Source organism: Macrobrachium rosenbergii, unplaced genomic scaffold, assembly GCF_040412425.1.
Source record: "Macrobrachium rosenbergii isolate ZJJX-2024 unplaced genomic scaffold, ASM4041242v1 13890, whole genome shotgun sequence".
NCBI lineage: Eukaryota > Metazoa > Arthropoda > Malacostraca > Decapoda > Palaemonidae > Macrobrachium > Macrobrachium rosenbergii.
In genome coordinates, this window is record NW_027100720.1 from 649,063 (window position 1) to 665,518 (window position 16,456).

Genomic DNA, 16,456 nt, shown 5'->3' on the forward strand with positions numbered 1-16,456 from the left:
TTTAAAATTAAGCCTTTGCTTGTATATCGCTCCAAAAACCAGACAAAAATAAGGGAAGCAGTTGGTAACGGCACTTTCATACGTGTACCTCTTGTAAGAATGAAATGGCCGTAGATTTAAAAATGCACATTGCAATACTGGGTGCCGGCCCTCAAGTCATGGAAGCATTAAAGGCCTTCCCTTTTTGTAACTGCAATTACTGTTAAAACATTTGGTAGGTAAACCACCAACATCACAGTAACTGTAACACCTTTGCACTAGAAATTTTCTGAAATTCAGGTCTTTGTCTACTGTGTAAATACAAAAATATCCTTTGATAATCTCTCAATGGTGGATCAAGTAGGAAGAATTTCTTGGGCTAATGGTAAACTAAAGTATCCCTTTTGGCAACAAGGTAAAACCTATGCATACCTAAGGTTTATATGACTCTATACAGCTGAGAAATTGGCACTCACAGGAAATGGAGGAGATTTTGCAAAAGTGAGAATGTATAATGCTAAGGTTTAGAGGAAGTTGTGGTGAGGAAGGGGTATTCAGCAGACAGAGAGAAAAAAAAAACAGAGATGGTTTGGATCTGTAACAAGAAGAGATAAGGAAGAGTTGGCCAGAAAAGGTGTAGATATGGAAACGGCACAACAAAGGTCAGTAAGGAGGCCCTCGAAATCATAGGAAAAGGTGAAGTTAGTGACCTGACCAAATGGAAATTTAGGCGTAATGTGCAACTGACTAAGGAGAGAGGAGAGAATTCATTTCATATGTAACGAGGAATATTATGTCTTATCACCTGGTATTGCGACCCTATCGTATGTGCAAAATATTTGCTTATCTCTAAAGTTTCATAGCAATAGCAACCCATGCCAGTATCATCTGTAATGAAATTGTGATGTGACACTCCAAATTTTAAAATGTAGGCAATAACTAAGTGTCTCTGGACAGGATGTTGGTGAAACAGACACCCACCGAGCCACAGCCAGGTCCAAAAAGTTCGTTACCTCATGTTTCCATGAAAAAGGACTACCCTTCCGAACTAACCCACTCCTCACCGTCTTCCACGCGCCAAAAAGTCCTCGATAAAGGTACTGTGACGTTAACTATTCATCATTCTATTCGTTCGTCTTTCATATTTTTCATTGTTTTGTAAAACTATTATTCTGTATAAAATGCATTTTTGTTAATACTTTTAGGGGTATGAAACGGATTAACTGGAGTTTGCTCCACTTTATGAATAACTGATTCATGCTATATTTTGGAAATGGTAATAGTATAAATATTTGGCTAGGCCTACTTAGGTATACTGACTGAAGCAATATGATATTACAATAGATAGATAGATAGATAGATATTTTTTATTGACCACAATACAAAATAATATGAATTTTACAAAAGAGTATTTGGTCCAAATTATAAAAAGTAAACATAATTTTGTACAATCTCTTATTAAACTAAATGAATTTCAATTACACATTCTTGTACTAAAACTAAAAAAAACAATTTAACTATGCATCATCAACAAGTTCCTGTAATTACATTTTACCCATTATAAAATGTCAAAATTCAATACAAAGAAAGAAACTCATTTTAAAATTTTAATACTTTTCATAATCGGTTCTGGTTACTAGCAAGTCTGAAGCTGTGGTAACGTTATACGTCTGCCTGATATGTTACGTTAAAGTGGACAATTTTCAATGACATGAGCCTCTGTCTGGATCTCACCGACATGAACACAACCTTTCATCCATTGGCAGACCATTCCACCTCTTCTGTTCCACCGATCTGTTCAACCCCAATGAATGAGCACTTTCCACACTCTTCCCCATGATACACGTTCTATTTCATTAAGTCTTAATTGGTTTTTATAAATGTCATGAACGACTAAATCTGCAAAACAGTTTTATAAAACACAATCCTATTGGAATTGTAGTTTTGACCTTTAATTGCAGTTCATAATTCCTTCCTCAATATCAAATCAGTATTATCAGAGATAAGGTTTTGTAATATTAAATTGAAACAAAGTCATTATAGTTCATCACTATTCGCATGGCATGAATCAAAGGGTCATCATCCATATTATCCTTTCAAGCCACATCTTTTAAAATAAAATTCCTATTTTCTTGATTTTATTAATGCCCACATCGAACAAAGTCCCAGTTCTACCATACATACGTCATTATTAGTAGTTTTTGCTGACCCCAAAAGTTGTTTAATACACCATTTATATTGCTTTTCGATGGGTTTAATATCACCATTTAGCCATGACTCATGAATATAATATAGTTGACATAATAGCAGCATCAAAAATTTTCTTCTTAACTAAAAATGGCACATCATTGTTTCTACTTATAAATGAAATAACTTTCAGAGTATGACACATTTTACTTATTGCATGCTGTTTAGCTGTTTTAGAGAACCATCATCCAGTAAAATGACTGCCCAGATAAATATACTGATTACAGTAACTAATCACATCAGAATTACATACTATCCTTCTTTGTCTTCCTAGTACCATTAATCACCATAAATTTAGTTTTATGTCATTAATAATCATCCCATAGAATTACAAAATTCATACAAAATCCTTATTTTATGTTCCATACAAACATCCTTTGTAGTGGATAGGAGGACAGTGTCATCCATCATTTGACCATAATATGCAACTCAAGTGGAAGAAAACCATATAAAGTCTAGTTACGTTTTACCATTTGTATCATATCATTTACATATAAAACAAATAAAATACATGAAGTAGGTGAGCCTTGGCGACACCAACAGTAGCAAAAGGAGAGAGGTACCAATCACACTATTTGTGCAACGATATACAGCCACCAATGCTAAAAGCATAGTCATCCCACATCCCATTCGTTTCAGCACAGAAAATAACTTTGTCTAGGCACACAATCATAAGCTCTTCTAAAATCAACAAAGGTTACAAAAAGCTTCAGTTTCTTCCTCCTAGCTACGTCCATTAATAGCCTCAAAGTTACTATATGCTCTCTCATCCTCCCCAATGACTTCCTGCTTGCTCCTACACGTTTTAAAACCACTGACTAAGACGAGCACATGAGACCATATCTCTAAATCTTAGCTATACTTTATTAATTACATTAATGCCTCTGTAATTACCCGAGCAGCCCTACTTCCTCGTTTGAATATTGTATGCATCTTTGCTGCTATCCAACTTAATGGGTAAGAACTTGACAAAAATAAATGATTAAATAATGTAGCAATTAGCATGATCCACTCAAACGGTAACATCTTGAACAAACCTTTCTGACCGTCAGGTCCACTGGCTTTATTGGGCTTTAACCTTTGTACCTGAGTCTGTACCTCAGCTGGAGTAATAGGATCGTCTAATACAGGTATAGTTACATCTGAATGAAAATCGTCTATATTAAGACTGTCTACATTAGGAGGGTTAAATATTTGCTCAAAATATTCTTTGAATTGCTCATCACTCGGCTTAAGTCTGGCCTAATTTTTGGGTCCTCTATAATTTGACCTTTAACAATCAATTGCACCCAAAATACTCAACCCTTATTTATCATTCTCCTCCAACAATCTATCCCATCTACTCTGGTCATTATTTATTAAAATTTCTTCAGGATTCTCAAAGATACACTAGTGGAAATTCAGTCATCAAAAAGTATTGCTAACTCGTAAGGCTGAAGAAAACATTGGATATCCTCTTCCCTACCTAGCTCCACTCTGTGATTCCACTGATTGGCTGTCCCGAAACACATCACCGTCTGTCTTTTGAATCTGAATTGACCGTTTGGTTAGTGATTGCACGTTGTTGATATGTCACTACCCTCTGCTCCATGCATGCCAAACTCTGATGCTCTAACTCAATCGACTCAATAGAGATTCTGGAGGTTAACACAACTGAAATAGGATTTATGATTTGTTGGTAATAAATCATTATCAATTATTTAAAATCGGTGATAAACTTAACCAGCTTCTTTGATACGATACATGTGTCAATTTCAGAAAAGTTTTCTCCCTGCTTTAAATGTCTTTCTGCTTTGGTAATAAGAATAAGGTGTTTTTAAATTATTAACAATAAGTAACTGTTCTTCTACACACAAACCAAATATAGCTACAGCATTGTCATTCAGAAGTTAGGGTATTTTTGAAGATCTTGAGGATAAAGGAAATTACAAATAATCAACTAAGCCTAATCGTTTAGAATGAGCTCAATCTAATGGAAGTCCCAACCTGCAATTCATATCACCCATTACAAACATCATCCATTAATTTTCACTAGTTTTTATCTTTTCTTGTTTATATAATCTGTTTGTTGGCTATAACTAGGGAATTACTCGCAAATAATCGCTGCAGGAGGAGATATTACATGCTCCAAAAAACACCTGGTATACATTTTAATCGTCAACCATATCTGATCTGCAATTGATACATCAACATCAAATACTTGTCTTGTTCAAATACTGTCTTATAAACACACAAGTTCCAATGTAATACTGTTTGATCGGTCATAACTGACGTATGAAACATATTTTGGCAAATGAAAGTTTCACCAACAGCAAATTCGTTTTTATTTCATTTAAACAGATAACATCATAAAAATTCAATAATAATTCAACATCTCTTTTTTTTCTTTTTAGTTTTCACAGAGTTTATATTATTTCTCATGATTCTTATATTACTTTGTGGTCTTACTAAAAATGGTGAGGATGCCATCTATCTATTATTACATTATCCCTGTACAATACCCTCTCCTTGTGGTCTAGACATAATTGCATCCTACATTATTCTTTCTTTTTTCGCTGTTGGCATCCTCAATCAGCCTTTTCCATTTTCTTCTTACTCCCAGGTTAGTGTCTTTCTTGATATAACTTCTTAAATAAGATGACCATGATAAGTCCTGGAGTTTTGACAGACTTTTCCAATATTCTGTCCCGAATAGCCTTTGAGTCTACCTTGATGAGAAGGGGTCACATGTTGCTCCATGTCTCACGTGCAGATCGTGCTTGATTGATGGAAACCAACTTAGAACCTCACGTCCCACTCCTATCTTCTTCCCATGTCTTTTGAATTTTATTCTCTTCTGTGGAGGAGGATCAAGAGGATCTGTTCCTCAAGATTGAGTAGGAGGAAGAAGCAAGACAAGATTTGTCTGTCTCTTCTGTCTGTGAAGTTGTTCAAGAAATAACTGGATTGCTGCAAAAGGATTTCTGACTGAATTTCAAATTGCTTCTGTCAATTCTTTTATTCTTGCTCTCTTTTCTGACTCTCTCTCTCAGGTCTGCCAACTCACTAACTATCAAATCTAGTTTTTCTTCCTGCCTCGCTCTAGTTGTTATTTCATCTTCATTTGCAGCTAGAATTGCATCAATCAACTCTTCTTTTGTTATTCTAGTGAACTGATTTTTCTGTAACTTCCGTAAACATGATTTAACTTCTGTTCTCCATGAAAAAAATTGATCAGAAGACAATCTACTGAGCTGGGTATCGTCTGACTTAAGTTAAACTTTGTCTATTAAATACGAACTGAAGAAGAAATGAACGAAGACCAACTCTTTACTTTGTCAAATAAAACAAATTACAAAATCAAATTTGGCAACCAGTTCACTTTTTAACACCACTGTTCACTGTCATAGGCACGGCACTCTCTATAAATCTTTTATATTACTGTAAAATCCTCTCTGGTGTTTATATCCAATAAAATAATGGTCAAAAGCTGGGGATGCTTTTGAGATGGGTTCTTTCAATGGTGCCGTGACTTTCGAAAGTCCTAGAAAGTCAAATGGGTTGATTCCCATCCATATATGGGCCAAGACAATAAGTTTGAATTTACCAAGAAAATAAGAAAGTTTGCATAATTTTTAAAGGTTATTGTTAATTTTGTTTTGCGTTCCATTTTGGGTTCTTGCAAAATTGAAATTATCAATCATTAAGTTTTTATAAGCTTTCCTGTCATGTAATAAATGCAATGTTTTAATACTAAAAATTATTTCAAAAACATTTTAATTTTTTTACTCAAACTCGATTTTAAAACCCAATATTTTTTAAATTTGGCTGCCTTATTTGCAAGAATAGCAGACTGGTAAGTTTTAGGCACCCTAAGTCAGGTTAGGTTCTTATACCCTCTCAGAAGACAGGACTTGTAATCTTTGTCCTTTATAATAAGTGTGACTGATGCTTAGGAAATTTCATGTATGCACTTCTGAGACCATTCCAGTGGTTTATCTCCTTCTGGTTCTCCCTGAATAGGATGGTTTCACATTATTATTCCCCATGGTTTATACAGTTATTGTTATAAAATCAAGTGGTTTTATTATTTTAAAAGAATATCACAGATTACAAAAATGATGTGGAGAAACAGAAAATTATGTATTTTAGGCTATTAATTAAAGTTGTTAAAATATTTATTTTCATTTAAAATAATTAAAATATTATATATATCAAGATTGTAATATTAAATTATTACTGCTCTTGTTCTTGCTATTATTATTATTATTATTATTTTATTATTTTTTATTAAATAGATTCTGTCAAAGCAATACAAGTGGGTATAAAACAGCAACTACTGGCACCACTTCTCCAAAGGTCACTTTGTGCTAAATTGCACTGAAAATACTAGTGGTGGTTTTAGGGCATATAGAGGCCTAGAAAAGTCCCCACAGCCAGGTTAGGACAAAAATGGTGTCTGGGTTCCTGGAAGGTAACTCTGGTCTAAAGGGGTCACATTCCCTCTGAAATGCCTGCTAGAGAAATGCCTACATTAGCCCTGACCTCTTACTCTGTAATCACTCCTCATTTTGGTAACTTAAAACATTTTTAATCCGTAATGACATTCTTTTCACTGCAACGATTATTTGGTATATAAAACAAGTTAGAGACAATCTAGTGTTCAAATGTCTGGGATTAGAATTTTTTTAGTAATGGATTTAGGCAACAATAAAATTTTGGGTTAACTGAAATATTTGATATTGCTGGGACCATTGGTCAAGTCGTTTTATTATGTGTAGCTTGACTAAGGAAAGGACAAAGGGTGTCTTTACAATTGAAGTGTTTTTGAAAAATTGATGCACCAGTTTCAGGGTACAAAATGTTTTGTGACTGGTCCATTATTTCATGCGAACACCTCTATAATTCTAATTAAATGTATGCACCCCCAAAAGTTGCTTATTATGTTCGTTCCTAGCAGTATCCACTTGCGTAGTAAGGTTAAGCTAACCTGGCTAAAAATTTAATTTTCTTGTTTTACATTCAGACCACTGAGCTGATTAACAGCTCTCCTAGGGCTGGTCTTGAAGGATTAGACTTATTTTACCTGGCTAAGAACCAATTGGTTACTTATGCATATGACCTATTCAGCTTAGCATTGAATCCGAACCAATATTATAAATAAAATTAATTTCTATCACCAGAAATAAATTTTGATAAATTTTTTTCAATAGTGCAAGCATCGAACTCCGCCATGTTGGCTTCCACAGCTTTACCGACTGTTTGTGTGTTTCTATGTGTTTGAGTAATGGGACCATAAAACATTTTTTAATAATTTCTGTGGTCACCTGAAAACCCACTAAATTGCATGACAAAATTTCAAAAAAAAAAAAAAAATGCAAACAATCCATCTTTGGCAAAATCTGTACCAACCATTTGCCTACATGTTCTCAAAACTTAACCATCCTGCAAGAATTTACCTTGGAAATCCTCCTTCTAAATTGAACACATTTTCCTGCGGTTGCTTCTCTTCACACTGGGTCCTCGCCCTTCTCATCCTCCTCCTTGTACCTCTTCCACCTTTCAAAAACACCTGACATAAGGAGAAACGGAAATAATTTTCCTTTCTAAATGGGACTATATCTCATGAGACAGAAAAGACCAGTGGTTCCAGCATTGTCAAAATTTTGAAAAATTTAAGATTTTTTCATTGTTGCCTGAATCCATTACTGTTAAATAAAGCTACTAAACCAATCATATTTCACTAATGATGTCTCTTGTTTTATATTTAATAAAAAGCATAAAGATTAAAAGAGATAATTAACTTATGATAAACTTACCAAAAGGTTTGAACCATTTTGAAAAAAGGGGTTTAAAGTCTCAGAGTCAATGGGTCAACAAGATTCCTCTGGACATAATAAAGCAATAAACAAATATAACATAACCAGACTTTCCATTATATAATCTTTTCAGGCTAAATAAGAATATTCTAATCCCCCGGCCTAAAGTAATTAACGACCCCTTACTCTGGCCCTTTAGCCCAAAGTGGCCTTTGGAGAGAGGAGCAAGTAGCAGCCTTTTTTATATATAATAATTTATTTATGTTTTTAATTAATAAAATTAAAGGAAAAGACATAAATGTTAATTAAGTCAAACAAAAAAATAATTACAATGGTTCTTTTAAATAAACTTAATTAGAATCTCTCTATCTCTCTCTCTCTCTCTCTCTCTCTCTCTCTCTCTCTCTCTCTCTCTCTCTCTCTCTCTCTCTCTATATATAATAATTGATTTAAAAGAAATTTTGACAATTTGGAAATGAGTCTTTAAAAAGATGTTTTAGGGATCTCAAGTTTTTGTCTCAACAGAGGTTTCCACTGTTTGCTAGAATCCCACCCGCCTTGCTAACCTGGCTTGTGGGTTCGGTCATCTTTCAATCTCAGGAATTGTTAGTATTTTTTTTTGTGTAATTCCATTTAAACAATTAAAATTACTTTTATGTCAGTAATTTTTTAAATTCATTTTATTTTTTAAAATATTGAATTAGTAAAATCCCCTGAGTTTAAAAAATTTTTGCATAAAATGTTTACCTACTAATGCAATATATTTATTTTCGTTTGTAGTTTTAATTCCGTTGTTTATCAATCGCATCAAACTAATTTGAACTTATAGATTATTGGAAGTCAAAATCCTGTGATATTTTTGTACTGTAAAAGAAAAATGTATCTTATTATATTCAATAATTACCTGCATGAATTGAAGGCTCATTCTCTCTTACTTGAGAAACACAGGTTGTGTAAATTCATAGTCAAACCGTTGGGACAAAGCCTTGAAAACCGCGGCAATCGCTCCAAAGTAGCCCAGTTTTTTATCCGAATGAAACAGTGATTGGATAGTGTATGTTTACTACAATAAAGCTTTTTGCACATTTCGTTTATTGCCTCCCCAATGTGATCAATCTCCCGTGTCTTTATTGAGGCCTATGGCAAGCAATGCACCTGAAAGTTTCAAATTTTTCTTTTTTTTTGGTTGATGTCAGTCTGCTTGGTTTTTGCTGAGGTGAAGTACTGGCCAAGAAAAGTGTGTTTTGACATTGCTTTCTCTTGCTTTTACATATGATTTATGCCAAGAATAAGGTTTTTGAGAGTCCCAGTATTAGCATGTTTCATTAAATCTGAATGGTGAGCTCTTATGACAGCTTTGTTTCATCTCCAGGAACACTTTTAACCCAATCTTTCAAGAGTCCGTGTTTTCCCATTTAGCATTATAATGTCTCTTATAAACTCTTCAATTGTACTTTTTTTTCATTTAAAGGCCTTCAACCTTCTCACTGAATTGGAAAAGTGAATCTGATCATTGACTCATATTTCTGCTGTTGAAATTAAAATACCAGTAACGCCTCAATCCCTGTTTAGTGTCTTTATTGCGACAGTCTGATCAACCAACTGGTAAAACGAAAAATTTGTTTCTAATATTTTAGTATTATGTATTTGAAACAGTATTTATTAAAATCCCAAATAGAGGTAGATTCAATATACGTCTTCATCCAGATAAGGCCGCCTGGTCAATAAATATGAAATATTACATTTTTTTGTCAATATAAAAAATTTAGTGATGCTGTCATTTTGTGTCACCAAAGTAACCCAATTTTAGGTAAGATAGCAAGAACCATTTGTGTGGTCTTTAGAGAGAAACAGTTCAAAAGTAGCCCAATAGGCCGGGTAAACCGTGGTTTTGGCAACACTGGTCTGATATCTTCAGGAGATGATAGGCGGAGAGAGATAGGAACAAGTGTTGTACTGTCCTTTTGACGTTTTAGTTGTTTGCATTGTTGCATATTTCTTGCCTAACCATCCTGATGAACCGTTTGTTGAAATTGCCTCTTTGACTGGATTACATTGTATTGTTCATTTTTCTCTCTTGATGGTATGGCTTTGTATGACTTTCTGACTAATACTCATATTTCATAACTGAAGTGGTAAAATATGGAAACGGTCTCTGGTTCTAAAAATGGCTTCTGTTGTTATTTGTTATCAATGTAATTATGGTTCCTAAAGAATTTTGGACCTTTTAATCATAATGAAAAAAGCAAGGCTGCTACATGTTGTGGATTTAACCAGTTGTTTCTTCATATTAAAAACCAAATAAGTATAAATTGACTGAAAAAGGCCATTACCTGTACAATTAATTACATTTTGCCAGTCTAAATATATTGAACAAAGGCCTTCACTTATAACAAAGTCAGCCATTTAATGATTACTTTTGAAATAAAATTTCATAATTGGCACTATAAATTAGCAAAGAATCTTTTCACAGAATCTCTGCCAATTAATAATACCCGTTTCGTGATTGTGCCATCGTGGTGAATTTTTTATTTCAAAACGATTACGATTGACCATCAAAAAGATAAACATTACATCACAGCAAGTATATGTCTTATGCAAAATATTGCAAATGGGATGAAAAAGCAATTTCTTTTCTATGATTTGAACTGGATGAATGATTTGGTGTTTGAACTGTTGGCTTATAGGTTAAAATAGTGGATACTGGATTCAAAAAAAATATCGTGGATTGTTCATGACTCTCTCTCTCTCTCTCTCTCTCTCTCTCTCTCTCTCTCTCTCTCTCTCTCTCTCTCTCTCTCTCCTATGACATAATTATCGATGCTATTGAAATAAATTTCACAATGAAGGAAATGAGTCTTTAAAAAGAGTCAGGGATCTCAAAAATTATCTCAACAGAGAGGAGTTCCACTGGGCTAGAATCCCTCCCGCCTTGCTAACCTGGCACAGGGTACATCGACATCTTTCCAGCCTCTCAGGAATTGTTTGTAATTTTTTTTTTTGCAATTCCAATTCCTACAATTACGACTTTTAGGTCAGTAATTAATTTATGAATTCATTCCTATTTTTCAAATCGCACTCAAGAATAGGTAGGGTCCCCCTGATTTGCAAAATTTTTGCATAAAATGTTTACCTACTAGAATGCAATATATTTATTTTTGTTTGTAGTTTTCTTGTATATGTTTTGATAATTACTTAATGTAAATCAAAAATAACCTTTTAGATTATTGGAAGTGCAAAATCCTGTGAGGGTTTTTGTGCTGTGAAAGAAAAATGTATAAAATTCCCTTCATGCATTGAGAGGCACATTCCTCTTACTTGTCAAGTAACTAATTGCTTTTTGTGTTGTCCTTTTGACTTATTTATTGTTTGCACTGCTGCTTATTTTTACCTGACAGTGGATTAATTACTTGTTATATATGTTCTTTAGACTGCTTATTCTGTATTCTTCATTTTTAGATCTTACTTTGGCTTTATTTTACTTTCTAATTTTCAAATTTCATAGCTGAGATATTGTAAAGCCTCTGAAGGTTCTATAGTTATATCTACAAATATTGTTGTGCATAAAGAACTTTGGATCTTGTAACTATAACAAGAAAAGCAAGTCTTCCTACAAGATCAGATTGCCTCTGTTGTTTCTTTAATGCTGAAACCCAACAATGCAGATACCAATCATTCCATTACCTGTACCAATAAGTAAACAGCCATTATACACAGCACTGATGAGTAGTCATACACAGCCACCATTTCCCCTTCACTTTCCACAAAGCACCTTGTCTTTGCAAATCTTCTTCACAACACACATTGTCCTGTAGTTGCTCTTCTTCACACTCTGGTTCCTCATACTTCTTATCCTCCTCCTTGTACCTCTTCCAACCTTTCAAAACACACCTCATAAAGAAGCCCTTTATTCGTTTCTAAGTGGGACCCCACTCTCATAGGCAACTTGACCAGTGGTCCCAGCAGAAGTCAAAACTTTCCAAAGTAAATCAAGATTTTATTTGCCTGAACCAATTACTGTCAGAAATTAATCCCAATCATTTGCCATGAGATGCCATCCTTGTTTTATTTACCAGATAATCATTTGCAGTAGAAGAGATGTGAAAGGTTGAAAGTTACTAAAACAGGGATCAGTTATACAGGGGTCAGGGTCAGGGCCTGTAGACATAGTAGGCATTTGTGCTTGGGCATTTTAGAAGTGGTGCCAGTAGTAGCCCTTTATATTATTGCTTTGTGAGAAATAAAAAAATGGAGCCTGTGAATGACTGCGGGACCACGCTTTTGGTGCCAGAGAGCTATTTAGAAAAGCGCACTGGCATTACTCCCTCTGTTCTTCATAATGGTAATGGCGATTTCCAGTGTTGCCAAAGGAGAAAAGCAGCTGGAAAACTAATAAATAGTAAGAGAACCCTGTTGAGAACGGGGTTTTAGTAGAGGAAAGAAAAAAGAAGTTGTCCAGTGGGCTTCATACGTAAGGCTGACCTGCTAAAGTACATACATGATGCTGAGGCGGCTACACTACATACGTGAGGCTGACTGACCCACGATACTCTGCACACAAATGTTGTCCCATACTCTCTCTTTGGTAGGCCTTGATGAACCGTTGAAACGGCTAGGGTACTTTGGCAACCCAGAACCATGGTTAAGCTGTACACACCATTAGAGGCGGACAGAAACCACTTTGTAGGCTGCCCAGCAGCCTACATAAGAAGACATCAGTTAAGCTATTCCCTGCCTCCCTACCTACATTAGAACGGGCGTTAATTTTGTAACGGTGATTTTTTTAACATATCTGCTCTCAGTTCCAGTGGCAGACAGTGCTTAGCTCATATCCACATTTGAAAGATTCTTGGCAAGCTCGTATGCTCTGGCAGGTATTATCTGTATTCAGTGTAGTTTTGAGTTGTGAAATGCGTAAACTGCACACTAGGGTCGTTCCAAACGCAACCTACCTAGCAACAAAACAAATGTAAGGCGAATGCTCTGCTTACTTTATTCAAGTAAGCTGCTGTCCGTGCATGTATGAGTAGTGTCGGCTTCGTAGGTCCTACTATAATGAAAGCTGCTTTGCAGCTGCTGGCTGCCGAACAGGTGAGTGGGAATTACTCGGTCGGATGCCTTGTCAATGGTCGGAAAGTAAATCAGAACAGAGGGATAGAGCGGCTCTTGAGCTAAATAGACACGCTTAACTAAATCAGAAATACCCAAAATGGACATGGAACACCTGGGTATCGCTTTTGGGGACAAAATCCGTCGTGACTTTTCCATCTCGCCAGTTTGAGGAAGAAAGAGCATGATTCTGGTAGCTAGGCCTATGAATCATATCCAATGAAGACACATTGTGATTGGTTTGAAATATTTAATCCATAAGCCTAGGGAGTGACCTGGGTCAGTCCGAGATGATGGATGATTAAATTTCCCTACGGTCCAGGTCGGGGCGACATGCAGCGACGGCAGGAACTACGGGGTGAGAAGTGCCGCGCCGGCCATCTTGAACTCTGGGAGAGCGGTGCTGCGTGACACCGTTCACATCAACTTGGTACTTAGAAAAAATTACGCTCCGCTGAAAAAATTGTCGTTCGGGAAAATCAAGCAAATTGAATTAATTCACAATGAGGAAATGAGTCTTTAAAAAAGAGTCTGGGATCTCAGAGGGTATCTCAACACAGAGGAGTTCCACTGGGCCAGAATCCCTCCCGCCTTGCTTACCTGGCACAGGGGACACGGACATCTTTAATATCTCTCAGGATTTGTTTGTATTTTTTTTAATTCCATTTTTGACAATTATGACTTTTATGTCAGTAATTAATTTATGAATTCATTCTTATTTTTCAAATCACACTCTAGGTAGGGTCCCCCTGTTTTGAAAAAAATTTTGCATAAAGCAGTTACCTACTAGGATGCAATATATTTATTTTTTTGTTTGTAGTTTTCATTGCTTGTGTATTTATTAACTACAAGACACAGTTACGAAATATAGATTAATGGAAGCACAAAACCCTGTGAAGGTTTTATGCTAGAAAAGAAAAATGTAGTAAATTGCCTTCATAGTTAGGAGGGCACATTCCTCTTATTAAGTAGCTAATTGTCTGTTGTGTTGTCCTTTCGACTTGTTTGTTGTTTGCACTGTTGCTTATTGTTACCTGACAATGGATTAATTTCTTGTTAAATATGCCCTTTACAAAGCTTATTCCGTATTCTTCATTTTTAGATCATGATACTTTGGTTTTACTTTACTTTCTAATTTTCAAATTTCATAGCTGAAATATTGTAAAACCTCTGGAGGTTCTATAGTTATAGCTACAAATATTGTTGTGCACAAAGAACTTTGAATCTTGTAACTGCAACAAACCGTCTGCCTCCACGAGCAGATTGCCTCAGTTGTTTCTTTAGTAAACTAACAATGCAGATACCAATCAGGCCATTACCTATACCAGTAAGTACACAGCCATTATACAACACTGATAGTAGTCATATGCAACCACCATTTCCCCTTCACTTTCACACAAGCACCTTGTCCTTGCAAATCTTCCTCAACCAGGTATAGAAAGTATGTAGCCAGAAACTACACTGCAGATTATGTAACCAAGGAAATCCACAGTACAGTTTTTTTGGCATGTTGAGATACCCGCAACCTGCATATTGACAAAACCATGAAATCAATTTCAGAAATATAGAAACCACCCTGCCACAAACATTCAGAATACAAACAAACTGAGATACAAATCAAAATAGTGTTCCAGGCGCTCTCCTTTGCCCACCACTTAAGTTCAGATTTTGTTTGCGTGCCCATTCAGTGCATACAATACTGCATGTACAGTGTATTGTGCTAAGATGAAAAAACGCATAGTTCTGTATTGATTTATATCACTGTACTTAAATAGGCATGAAGAGTACAGTAACCAGAATTTCAAACATTCAGCAAATAGACAGCAGTCCAGGAATGTAACTCTTTCGTAAGTAGGGTGGTATCTGTGTCTCTTATTAGAGGTTGATCTGCCATTCTACATTCAAGGGGTCATTCCAACTACAGTGATTTCAAAGCATCCATTTATTGTACTTTTGGATATGGACTAGCCCAGTATCCTTACCTACAGGTAAATTTCTAGATTAGAAGTGTCATGAAGGTAACATAAATTGTGCCTTTTGAAGTGAGCCCTTTGTTCTGCACTTGAGGGTGTTGTATTTGCAGTGTTGATGCTTATCCACCATTTCCCTCCACTTTCTACAAAGTACATGCTCCTGCAAATCTCCTTCACCCAGGGTAGAAGATATGTGCACTGCCATTTGCTCAGAAGGAAATATTCTTTGAACTATTTGCTTCATCAACTCAACTCTCTTTGCCAAAGTATTGTAGGCTCCAGTTGTGGGAGCAATTCAGCAAGAACCAGTGAGACCACCTTTATTGTTTCATTGTCTGTTGCTGTTGCTTGCTTTTGAATACGAACCTTCTTATATTATGACGGCATGATTCATAACTATTCATCTTGTTTATATACATAGCAGTGTAATGCACCAGGAGCATATTTCAGCATAAAGTCATGCAAAGGCATTATAATGGAAGCCTAGCTTTAGGCGGTAAGTTGAGAGGACTGATATGTCCATGGTACTTAATCATCCTCCTCCTCCTCCTCCTCCTCCTCCTCCCTTCTCCTCCTCTCCTCCTCCTCCTCCTCGTCCTCCTCCTCCTCCTCCTCCTCCTCCTCCTCCTCCTCTCCTCCTCCTCCTCCTCCTCCGTGAACACATTGTCCTCAGTTGCTCCTCCTCACACTGGGTCCTCGCCCTTCCTCATCCCCTGCTCCTTGTGCCTCTTCCAACCTTTCAAAAACACCTGACATAAAGACTCCTTTATTTCTTTCTGAGTAGGACTATATCTCATGAGACGGCTTGACCAGTGGTCTTCTTGATATCAAAACTTTCAGTAAATCCAAGATTTTATTGTTGCCTGAATCCATTGCTGTTAATTTAATCCCAATCATTTTGCCACTAGATGCCTCTTCACGGTTTTATTTCCCAATGTGTTGCAGTGAAAGAGATATTATTGTTAGAAAGGTTTTAAGTTGCAAAATGGGTGCCGATTACAGAGTAAAGGGTCAGGGCTACTGTAGTCATAGTAGGCATTTCTGTAGGAGGCATTTCAGAGGGAATGTGACCTTACTTAATCTAAGCTGTCTTAACTTGGCTTTTGGGGCTTTGCTCCCTCTAGACTCCCCCCCCAGTAAATAATGACCCCTTACTCTGCATTCTAGACCAAAGTGGCCTTTGGAGAAGTGATGCTAATGCAGCCATTTATGCATTATTGCTTTGACAGACAAAGGAATAAAATGGGAAAGACATGACTTGTAGAAGCTTTTGGGAAAAACAGGAATGGTTCTTATTGGGGAAACCTATTTTTCTCTCTCTCTCTCTCTCTCTCTCTCTCTCTCTCTCTC

The 16,456-nt window shown here is 36.0% G+C and overlaps 1 long non-coding RNA gene across 1 annotated transcript in view; it reads left to right on the plus strand.

The window, feature by feature from the left end:
- LOC136837914 (uncharacterized) overlaps positions 1 to 16,456 on the plus strand; it is a 61,249-nt gene that overhangs the window by 17,054 nt on the left and 27,739 nt on the right. Inside the window, exon 3 of the long non-coding RNA XR_010852814.1 lies at positions 937 to 1,076. This is a non-coding gene — a long non-coding RNA (uncharacterized lncRNA). The remainder of the gene's footprint in view (positions 1 to 936; positions 1,077 to 16,456) is intronic.